At 39.7% G+C, this 10,019-nt stretch overlaps 1 pseudogene; it reads left to right on the top strand.

Moving 5' to 3' along the window:
• Nucleotides 1-3,668: 3,668 nt before the first annotated feature.
• LOC102838222 lies at nucleotides 3,669-4,978 on the top strand (annotated as a pseudogene).
• Nucleotides 4,979-10,019: the final 5,041 nt, after the last annotated feature.

The raw sequence follows: 10,019 nt of genomic DNA, 5'->3' as shown, positions 1-10,019 counted from the left end.
TGTGGATCATGACAAGCTGTGGACAACATTGTGAAGTAGGAGTATTCCGGAACACTTAATTGTGCTCATGAGGAATCTGTACCTGGACCAAGAAGCAGTTGTTCGAACAGAACATGGGAACACTGAACGGCTTAAAATTAAAAAAACGTATGCGACAAGGTTGTATTCTTTCACCATACTTATTCAACCCGTATGCTGAGCACATAATCCGAGAAGCTGGGTTATATGAAGGAAAATGTGGCATCAGGATTGGAGGAAGACTCATTAACAACCTGCGATATGCAGATGATACAAACTTGCTTGCTGAAAGTGAAGAGGACTTAAAACATTTACTGATGAAGATCAAAGAGCACTGCCTTTGGTATGGATTACATCACAATATAAAGAAAAAAAAATCTTCACCACTGGACCAATAAACAACTTTCTTCTCAACAGAGAAAAGATTGAAGTTGTCAAGAACTTCATTCTTCTTGAATCAACTATCAACACTCACGGAAGCAGCAGTCAAGAAATCAAATGACGTATTGCATTAGGCCAATCTGCTGCACAAGACCTTTTAAAGTGTTGAAGAGCAAAAACGTCAGCTTGAGGATTAAGGTGAGCCTGACCCAAGTCATGGTATTTTCAATAACCTCATATGCACGCAAAAGCTGGACAGTGAATAAGGAAGACTGTAGAAGAATTGATGCTTTTGAGCTATGGTGTTGGAGAAGAATATTGAAAGTGCCACGGGCTTCCAAAAGAACCAATAGATCCATTTTGGAAGAAGTGCAGCCAGAGTGCGCCTTGGAGGCCAAGATGGTCAAACTTCATCTTTCATATTTCAGATATATTGTCAGGAGGGAGCAATCGCTGGAGAAGGATATCATATTTGGTAAGGTGGAGGGTCAGAGAAAAAGGGGAAGACCCCAAGTGAGATGGATTGGCCAAGTAGCCGCATTGATTGACTAAGCCTGGCAACAGTAGTGAGGTTGGCCCAGGATCGGACAGTGCATAAGGTCGCTATGGGTCGGTACCAACTCAATGGCACCTAACAACAACAACAACCCTACTTTGCAGCATGAGTTCACCTCATCCTCTTGGGATCATAGCTCCTTCCATCAGAAAGTAAAAGTTTCCTCCTCAGAATTTTAGACTCTTGAAGGCCCTATTGTTATTCTGGTACTGACACTGCTACTGCTGCCACAGGATTGCTAAAAGATTGGAGTGTGCGATAACAGGCAAAGGATAAAGGGGAAAATGGGAGCTTCCCTAATTCTTTTGAGCATTAGGAGACCCCTTTCCTGCTCTTGGGATCAGAACTAGAGAGCTTCTCCTGGAGCTGTCTTGGTCTTTGCAGAGACCCGCTTTCAGGTTTGGGACTATTTAGAGATCAGCCCAATATGTCAGAAAACATAAACTTGCCACAAGTTTGGTAAATTTTGTATTCTGGTCTTCTTCCCCATCACCTGCTACTATTTAATTTTCTCATATGACTGTTCCATACATTTTGCCCATGTTTTTATATTGTATTAGATTTGTACCTAACATGAGACTCTTCTATTATATAAGCCATTGAATGGTTGTTAAGTCTTTTGTTACAATAGCTAGGTCTGTCCTAGCATACTGAGCCAGTATGTTCTTTCATTCTTCCACTGCACCTATTCTGAAGTCCTATAACCTTGAATCAATCCTAAAAATTTACCTTCCTGCCTACAGGATGATGAACTGGGTGAAAAACAAATTGACTGGTGGTCTTCATCTATTATATAGAGTTATATAGAGTTTATATAGAGCTTTTCTTCCACTATCCACAGAAGATTCGTCTCATTTCTTAATGTCCTTATTTCTGTTCTTATCACTCTGTCATGATGTCTTTCTCTCCTAATTCTTAGAGAAAATATAGGTCCTAGGCAGCTTCTTTCTGCCCACCTACAGATGTATTTGTCTGTGTGCCTTCTCTTTTGTTTAAAATAAAGAGGCGTTCCTTCTCCCTATCCCTGTCAAAAGTTAACACTTCTTTAAATCTCCGAGGTTAAACACAATGAAGAATTATTTTGTGACTTATGCAAAGATCAACATAGATGTTTTTGGTTAGATAGCTTTTCTGGATACCTCTTCTCCTACTGACAGACCCAGATTCCTCCCATTTTGTGACAAAAGCATCTTCAACAAGAGACTTCTAGTGTGGAACATTACAGAAAAGACACTGGGGTAGGCTGGCCATATAATCAAAATGACTGACCCATTTTCACTTGCATTCCTTTAGGCAGAACTAGTCATGCGGCTGTACCTGGAGTGAGCTGGGAAATACCCCTTGTTAAGTAAATGCTTTACAGCATCAAGTCTACTCTACAGAAGGGGAGCAGGAATCTTCATTAATTTCAGCTATACCCCTTTACATCTTATGTTCTTAGCACATCTTCATCCAATTTACTCTTCACATGATATCTATAGTGATCTTTTCTAACACACGTGTGATCATGTCACTTCCCAATTTAGCACTTGTCAATTACTGAATGAAACATAAAGTGTTTATCATGACACACAAGATCATTTAAGATCTAGACATTGAATCCTCTCCAGCCTCTTATAAGGTCTTATCTTAGGCACCAGTCCCACAGAACTGATCCCAGTTCTAAGAAGTTACTTGACTCTGGACTTTAGCACATGCTTTTATCCTTATGAAATGTCCCTTTTTTGCTGTGTTTAGTGGACATCGTTTACTTCAAAACCTAGTACAAGCATCTCTTCATGTGTAAAGCCTTCTGTGGCCCTCCACCTTAAATAGAGTTGATCATTATTATTTTGTGACATCACTGAACTTTTGGCATATCTCCATAGTAGTACCCACTACAGTAAGTTGCAACTGTATTTTTATATGCTTATATCTATTTCTGGCGTCTTGGTGTGGCACTGCAGGATAATGCGCTGGACCACAAGGTCAGCAGTTCAAACCCACTAGCCACTCCTTAGAAGCCCTACACAAGGTCACTATGAATCGGAACCAACATGACAGCATTTAACAGCAACAACAAATACCCATTTCTTATCTTTTAAACTCCTTGACAGTTCCTTGAAATGGGACCATGACTTGTTATCTTAGTATCTCCAATCACTAACAATGTCTGCCACATAGTAAGTGCCCAGTAAATGCCCATGCAAGGAATAAGTTAATGAGTGAATAAATGAGGTGCAATTTAGAGCATTTCTTATGCTTAGATTTCAGTTTAACATTCATTCAATATTTAAAAGTTCTGGAGAAAATAATGAGCTTGTGCTATTTTTATTGTATCTCCTAATGAGGAAGAATGAAAGGCATTAAACTAAAGCCTTACAGAAATGCACTGACATAAATTCTTGATTTGGTGAGGGAAGAATCTTCACAATCAAAAACCTAATGAAAGTGCTACAAGAGAGGGCTGTAACTATTAGGAGGCTAAAATGACACAGATTCTTAGTAATGCAGAATAATAGCAAAAGTTTCGATGCTGGAAAGTCAAAGTGCACAGAGAACACCAATAAGAAATGAGAAGATCTGGGTGACTGAGACCAGAAGTCTGAAGAAATTTATTTCAGTCTTTGGCATAATAAGGAAATGTACAGAGCAGCAGCCACCCTTCCCTGAACTTTTCCCTTTGCTGCCAGAACACAGGTGTTACACCAACCATCACAAAATCTAAGCCAAAATGGGAAAGAAAAAAATCCATATCAACATCATTGTCATTGGACACATAGATTCAGGCAAGTCACCTGATCTACAAATGTGGTGGGATTGACAAAATAACCATCAAAAATTTTGAGAAGGAAGCTGCTTGGGTCTTGGACAGACTGAAAGCTGACTGTGAGCGTAACGTCACCATTGACATCTCTCTGTGGAAATTTTGAGACTAGCAAGTACTAAGTGGCCATAATTGGTGCCCCAGTACACAGAGACTTTATCAAAAAACATGATTACAGGAACATCACAGGCTGGCTGGTGTTGCTGCTGGTGTTGGTGAATTTGAAGCTAGTTATCTATAAAAATGGGCAGACCTGTGATTGTGTCCTTCTGGGTTATTCACTGGATGTGAAAAAGCTCATTGTTGGTATTAACAAAATGGATTCCACTGAGTGACCCTACAGTCAGAGAGATGTGAGGACATCATTAAAGAAGTCAGCACTTACATTAAGAAAATTGGCTACAACCTTAACACAGCAGCATTGATGTCAACTTCTGGTTGCAATAGTGTCGACAGTCTGGGGCCAAGCGCTAACATGCCTTGCTTCAAGGGTCACCTGTAAGGATGGCAATACTAGTGGAACCATGCTACCTGAAGCTCGGGATTGCATCCTACTACCAACTCATCCAGTTGGCAAGACCCTGCATCTGCCTTTCCAGGATGTCTACAGAATTGGTGGCTGACACTGTCCCTATGGGCAGAGGAGTCTGGTGTTCTCAAATTGGACATGGTGGTCACCGTTGTTCCATTCAACATTGCCACTGAACTAAAGTCTGTTGAAATGAGACTTTGAGTGAAGCTCTGCTTGGGGACAATGTAGGCTTCAGTGTAAAAAAGTTTGTGGTAATGTGAGAGGTGACAGTAAAAATGACTCCCCAATGAAAGTAGTTGGTTTCACTGTTCAGGTGATCATCCTGAACCATCCAGGCCAAACCAGAGCTGGATACGCCCCTGTGCTGGACTGTCACACAGCTCACATTGCTTGTAAGTTTGCTGATCTCAAAGAGAAGAATGATCGTCATTCTGGTAAGAAGCTGGAAGATGACCCTAAATTCCTGATGTCATGTGATGCTGCCATTGTTGCCATGGTTCCTGGCAAGCCCGTGTGTATTGAGAAATTCTCTGATTATCCTCCACTGGGTTGTTATACTGTTCATGATATGAGACCGACGGTTGCCATGGGTGTCCTCAAGGCAGTGGACAAAAAGGCTGCTGGAGCTGGCAAGGTCACCAAGTCTACTCAGAAAGCTCTGAGGATAAATGAATATTATTCTTAACCCCTGCATCCTAGTCTTCCTCAGGGGTGGAAAGAAAGGTCTCAGAATGGTTTGTCTCAATTGGCCATTTAAGTTTATTAGTAAAAGACTGGTTGATGGTAACAATAAATTGTAAAACCTTCAGAAGGAAAGGAATACTTTGTATATCCTTTGTTTCTTTTTTTGTGTAGTAGTTTTAAGTTATTAGGTTGTGTTTCTTTTATATCAGTACTTTTTAAATGGAAACAACTTGATCAAAAATTTGTCACAGAATTTTGAGACCTATTAAAATACAGTTTTATGAGAAAAAAAACCATAAAGAGGTAACCTATATTTAATACAGGTTTTGAAATAACTTTCATTTATAATACTTTGAAAATTACTATCCAACTATGTTCCATTTAAAGAACATATGTGACATAGTGGGGGGAGCATTTGAGCCGCAAGTCACAACGGGGGAGGTCAAAACCCACTCTACAGGAGAACTACGAGGGGTCTACTCCCGTAAAGATTTACAGTCTCAGAAACCCTGTGTAGGGTCACTGTGAATTGAAATGAACTAGATTTCAGTGGATTTGGTATATTGGTTTACACTATATCTATATATTGTTGTTGTTGTTAAGTATTGTCAAGTTGATTCTGACCCATAGCAACCCTGTATAGGGTTTTCAAGGAGCAGCTGGTGAACTTGAACCACTGACCTTGTAGTTCAAATGACTTTGCAGTCTGATGCATTAGCCCACAGTGCCACACCAGGTCTATATATGGTAATCCTAACAAGACCATTCCTTGAACAGAAAAAACATAAATGGCAATTACACGTGTGGACCTCCCTGGAAAGAATACATAAGAATCAAATTAACTACATGAATGGGACGAGATTATGGGGAAACTCAATATCGCTAGTCAAAACAAGACCAGAGCTCATGCAGAACAGACATTCAATTATCCATAGTAAGTCAAGTTGAAGCTGAAGAAAATTAAAACAAGACCATGAGAGCCAAGGTACAGCCTGGATTTAGAGACCATCACAAAAAATAGCTTTGACATATTGAACACTAATGTCCAAAGACCAGATAAGTTGTGGAATTACATCAAGAATATCATACATGAAGAAAGCATTGTACATTAAAACGATAGGAAAGAAAAAAAAGACCAAATGGATGTCAGAAGAGATTCTGAATCTTGCTCTTGAATGTAGAGTAGCTAAAGTGAGTGAAAGAAATGATGAAGTAAAAGAGTTGAACAGAATATTTCAAAGGGAGGCATAAGAAGACAAAATCAAGTATTATAATGAAATGTGCAAACACTTGGAGTTTTTAGAAAACCAAAAGGGAAGAATATACTTGGCATTTCTCAAGCTGAAAGAACTGAAAAATAAATTGAGTTGCAGTATTAAAGGACAACAAATAGAAAGCATCATAAGAAGATGAAAGGAATACACAGAGTCACTGTACTAAAAATAATTTATTGACATTCAACCATTTCAGAAGAACCAATGATATTGAAGGAGAACAACCAAACTGAACTGAAGGCATTGGTGAAATACAAGCCTCCAAGAAATGACAGAGTACCAACTGAGTACTTCAACAAATGGTGCAGTGCTGGAAGTGGACACTCATCTGTTAAAAGATATTTGGGAGACAAGGTACCTGGCTAACTAACTGGAAGAAATGCATATCTGTGCCCATTTTTTAAAACAAAGTAGATTCAACAGAATGTGGAAATTATTGAATAATATCATTGATATCATACCCATGTAGTTTTGCTGATGATAATTCAAAAACAGTTGCGGCAGTACATCAACAGCGCACTATCTGAAATTCAAGGTAGATTCAGATAAGAAAATGAAGAGATACCACTGCTGATGTCAGATAGACATTGACTGTAAACAAAGAATACTATAAAGATGTTGACTTTTGTTTTACTGACTGTGCAAAGACATTTGTAGATCACAACAAATTATAGATAAAATTGTGAAGAATGGGAATTTCAGAACATTTAGTTGTGTTCATACAGAACTTGTACATAGACCAAGAGAGTTATTTTAACAAAACTAGGTGATATTACATGATTTAAAATCAGGAAAGATATGTGTCAAGGTTGTATCCTTTCACCATACTTGGTGGTGGTAGTGGTTGTGTACTATAGAGTCGGTTCTGACTCACAGCGAACCTGTATAGGGTTTCCAAGGCTGTAAATGTTTACAGGAGCAGAAAACCTCATCTTTCTTCCACAGAACAGCTGATAGTTTCAAACCGCTGACCTTGAGGTTAGCAGTCAACTCGTAACCACTATGCTACCAGAACTCCTTTTCACCATATTTACTCAACCTGTACCTGTATAAGGAGCTCTGGTAGCATAGTGGGATACTGGTTGGGTTGCTAACCAAAAGGTCAGAAGTTTGAATCCACCAGCTGCTCCATGGGAGAAAGATGAAACTTTCTGCTCCCATAAAGCCTCTGAAACCCTACACAGGGTCACTGCGAGTTGGAATCAACTTCACAGCACACAACCACCACCACCACCATTCAACCTATATAGTTCATATCTGAGAAGCTAGGCTATGTGAAGAAGAATGCGTCATCAGGATTGGAGGAAGACTCATTAACTTGTGATATGCAGATGGCACAACCTTTCTTGCTGAAAGTGAAGAGAGCTTGAAGCACTTACAGATGACTATCAGAGAAGACCATTTCAGTATGGTTCATATCTGAACAGAAAAAGAAACAAAAACAAAAATCCTTAAATGGAGAAAAGATTGAAATTGTTAATAATTTCATTTTACTTGAGTCCACAATCAACGCTCATGGAAGCAGCAGTCAAGAGATCAAGTGATGTATTGCATTCAAACTCACCAGTCGCTTCTCAGAAACCCTGCACAGGGTTGCTATGAGTCATAACCAACTCGAAGGCACTTAACAACAACAATCTGCTGCAAAAGATGTCTTTAAAATGTTTAAAGCAAAGATGTCACTTTGAGGGCTAAGGTGCACCTGACCCAAGTCATAGTCTTTTCAATTGTCTCCTATGTATGTGAAAGTTGGGCAATGAATAAAGACTAAAGAACAATTGATGCCTTTGAATTATGATGTTCATGAAGAATATTAAATATACCATAGACTACCAGAAAAGCATAGTGGTTACGAATCGGGCTGCTAATCTCACGGTCAGCAGTTTGAAACTACCACCTGTTCCATGGGAGAAAGATGAGGCTTTCTGCTCCTGTAAAGATTTACAGCCTCAGAAACTCTGTGCAGGGTCGCTATGAGTCGGAATGGACTCCAAGGCACACAACAACAACAACAACAACAACAACAACAACAACAAACCAGAAGAAGGAACAAGTCTATGTTGGAAGAAGTACAGCCAGAATGCTTCCCAAAAGCAAGCATAGCAAGACTTCATCTCACATACTTTGGACATGTTATCAGGAGGGAATAGGCCCTGGAGCAGGACACCATGTTCAGTAGACGGTCAGTGAAAAAGAGCAAGATCTTCAACAAGATGGATTGACACAGAAGCTACAACAATGGGCTCAAACATAGCAACAGCTATGAAGATGGTGCAGGACTCAGCAGTGTTTCATTGTGTTATACACAGGCTCACTCGGGTTGGAATTGACTTGACAGTACCTAACAACATTCAGTGAATTCGTTCATCACTCCCTGTCTAACCAGTCTATAAAAGTGGAAGTTACTATATAAATTCAACAATAACAAACTACACATACACAAACAAAACATAGACAAATATCTTGATGCCTCCATTACCTCCTCTGAGTCATAATAGTTACTGTCATAACGGACTTCATCATGTTCTGTGCTGAGATTTTGCCACCCAATGTCAATGTGAGCTAGTAGGGAGCTGGACTGAGACAGATATCTGCTTTATCAAACTGCGATAAGAATCAGGAAAACTCCCAGCTATAGAGGCTGGTGCAGAACAAGAAAGGAGTCCCGACTGTCTCAGCACTCATTGCTGATGTCAGTGTTGTCAGTGGAAGCAATAGTGTGAAGCCTTCAACCTTGTGATTTGGAGATCAGGGGCACAGATAAACTAGTAAAATTAATACACAATGGATGTGATTAGCCACCTGTTGGAATAAACCAAGAGACTCTGAAATGTGTGGATCTCACAAACTCCAATCAAGGTCAATGAATTGAGTATAATCAGAGGAAAGCAAGTCCAGAATGTGAATGTAATTTGGTGAAAAAACATTAATCATGTGTATTGTACTTTGCCTGGGGCAAGGCTGTATAAAGGTGTAAGGGAGGGGGAGAAAGGAAGGAGGATAGTCATAGAAAATGAAAATCCAAGGAACATGAATGAGGCAGTTCCCACCCAAACACTGTACAAAAAAGAAGCCCCTGCTGGAGAAGCCAGATTTATACTGTAGGATGGGGCTGCCTCTTCTTGTCTCTCTTCAGCAATCTGTACCTTTGCTCAGCATTCATGTTCAGCTGGTGATGTCTACCCAGGCATTCTGGTCCTAGAAGAAGCTGTCCAGGATGATGAGCATAAGCTTTTTAGAAGGACTGTCTCCCAATATATATCTATAAGTTGACCATGAGGATCATTTCCTATATTTAATTGACTCAAGTACCCCAGATTCTGATGAAGGTAAATGCTGAATTTTGGAAAGGAGTAATTTCCTCAAGAAGATTCTTTCTACCCAAAAGACCATCTTAGTAGGCAGTTACTGCCTCTTCACTGGAAACACACAACCTCATCATTAGTCCCTTGCTACTTTCAACAGACAATACCACAGTCTCCACTTTGGTCTCAAACCTATCAGATCCAATAACCTATTTTTAAACTATTATCCCCTTTACTAGTCCAAAAAGAAATGGCTAATCAAACCTTCTTTCTAAGTTTTTTTTTTAAGTTTTTATTTTAAGGTTTACATGGGAGAACATCAGCTTTACACTCATCCTATCGTATTTTGTTTCACTGCAATGATTACAATCCCCTCTATGCATTATTAAATAACCCCAAAGGGTACACCACACAGGCCCATCCCCCTTCCCTCCGGCTGCCAACACACAGCCCTTCTCCCTCC

Source organism: Chrysochloris asiatica, unplaced genomic scaffold (assembly GCF_000296735.1).
Source record: "Chrysochloris asiatica unplaced genomic scaffold, ChrAsi1.0 scaffold00061, whole genome shotgun sequence".
Lineage (NCBI taxonomy): Eukaryota > Metazoa > Chordata > Mammalia > Afrosoricida > Chrysochloridae > Chrysochloris > Chrysochloris asiatica.
The sequence above is the reverse complement of the archived record's forward strand: the minus strand, read 5'-3'. Positions and strand labels throughout refer to the sequence as shown.